Source organism: Penaeus japonicus, unplaced genomic scaffold (genome assembly GCF_977035675.1).
Source record: "Penaeus japonicus unplaced genomic scaffold, GWHDUDI00000001_assembly GWHDUDI00000035, whole genome shotgun sequence".
NCBI lineage: Eukaryota > Metazoa > Arthropoda > Malacostraca > Decapoda > Penaeidae > Penaeus > Penaeus japonicus.
In genome coordinates, this window is record NW_028234437.1 from 7,849,593 (window position 1) to 7,852,092 (window position 2,500).

Here is a 2,500-nt window from a genome sequence, read left to right on the forward strand (position 1 = left end):
GGGAGTGGGAGGGCTGTAACCCCCCCTCCATCCCCCGGTTGGCCATTAGTAAATTTCGGTCGGGTAATTTTTGGTGCGGAAATAAGCCGTTTTCGGGAAAAAAATAAGTACGGAATTCTGACATGATGCGTATATATTTATATATATATATATATATATATATATATATATATATATATATATATATATATATGTATATATATATTATGTGCATATATATATATATATATATATATATATATATATATATATATATATATATACAGTATATAACAATAAGTGTTTGTAATAAGACAAAATTTTAAAAACAAAAACTGATTCGACTTCTTACACCTGACAGAAATTAATGTTGAAAGGAATTGTACTTCATGAGTTTCACAGCATTTAACCAGTATAGTCGAGGGGTGAATCGAACATATAAAATATAAATACATTCTTATGACGGCATTCGGTCAAATCATTCTCATTTGGAATGTATGTTGAGGAATTAACATCCCCTGCATTTATACATCATCATTTTACCCTTTTATCGATGGCCATAATACTTCTGTAACAACTGAAACAAAAACATACTGAATATAACAAAGGAACGTATTCTAACAGCAGATTGATAATTCAAAATAATTCGCGGATAATTCGTCGGGTTATCATAATAACTTGAACATCATATCCAATAGTACATGGATGAGATAAACAATTTTACTACTGGATTGCGTCACACTTTTTCCTCTAGTTAATTTGCTCTCTCAATAAAGATAATAGTAAATAAGATCCTTACATAATTAATAACCTCATAGAGTAAGCTTTTGCTACTGGATTACATAACACCTTTACCTCTACTTAATTTTCTCTCTCAAGAAAGATAAAAGCAAATAAGATCCTTATATTGTAATGAACCTCATAGACTAAGCTCCCGACAACAGTACCAAATCACTCTTCGACAACATGCTTATCGTAGTTTCTAATCCCATATGCGACGGAGGTTTATTACATTCTTTTAGCTCCCTACAATAACAGGTTCTTTGTTGGTCATAAAAACATAACTGCCACCCCTTCACCAGACTGTGTTACCCGACCTGTTTCCTAATGATACTCATAGGTCTTGAAATTATCATAAATCATGATAGTACATACATACATATGCATATGTATATGTATATGTATATATATATATATGAGTGTGTGTGTGTGTGTACAATGTACATACCCATGTATAACCCTCTTCTAGAATTTATTCTGAGACACATTTGTGGGAGTGGGCCATGCAGAGCGCCCTGTGGTCGACAGAACTCCCACGCAACCTTTCCTCCATTTTCTCCTCTCCTGCCTCTTCCCCTTCTTTCGCTTCCCCTACCACGTCTTCTGTGGGTCCTCCACATCTTTTTCCTCCTATAACTCCTCTTCTTTCTCCACCACCTCCTCTTTAGGTCCTCCACCACTTCTTCCTCCACTACCTCTTCTTTCTCTACCACCTCCTCTTCTTTCTCCACCATCTCCTCTTTAGGTACTCCACCTCTTCTTCCTCCACCACATCCTCTTTAGGTCTTCCACCTCTTCTTCCTCCACCACCTCTTTTTCCTCCATCACCTCTTCTTCTTCCTCTTCCTCCACCATCTCTTTGCAAACGTTTAATTAATCTAATACCGATATCGAATCACAAAGTAAAAACTACACCAGGCGACAGATTTCGAGCTATTTTCAAAAGCTTCAATTTCTATCAAACCCTAACCTAAACCTAAACCTAAGCCTAACCTTACTGCGATGATACGGATGGAGGCGGGGTTCGCTATCGGAGTTCGAGCCGTTCGAGTCAGGTTGAGGCAGAGTTCGAACTGCGGCGGGCGCATCGATGTCATCTGATTTTGTTCATTTTTGGCTTCGGATTGAACAAAAACTTTACTGTTCATTAGGATAGAGCGGACTGAAGTAGATCAGGTTAAGGATCCATCACAGTATCTAGTTTTTAGTGTGTATTTTGTGTGTTTATAGCCCCCCCCCCAACCCCCCAGTTGTATGGGCTGACTGCATACGCCTAGTACCCCCCCCCCCTAGCCCACCCATGATCAGCTGAGACCCCAAGTTTCCCCTCAATGGCTGACACCTAGTTACGACACTTCCCTTTATAACTCGTCAACAGTTAATTTGCAAAGGCAATGTTACAGAATTAAGTGTTCTTATAATTGTTCTTATAATGATCTATAACTTCAAAATTCCATGTCACAACTATAGTCGACATTTCCTTTCCTATTCATCTTTCTACATCTGATTTTCTCACCTTTCCTCCTCTTCCTCCTCCTTTTCCTTTCCTTCCTTTACTGTCTCTTCTTAATATTTTGTTTCTCGTACTCATCCTCATTTTCTGTCCCCTTTTCTTTTTCTCCCTTCTCTTTTTCATACATTCCTTCTCATTCTCTTCCTCTATCTTTTTTTTCTCCTTCCTCCCTCTCTACTTTCTATTCTCTTCCTCATCCTCTTCCTCCACCTTTTCCTTTTCTTCTTC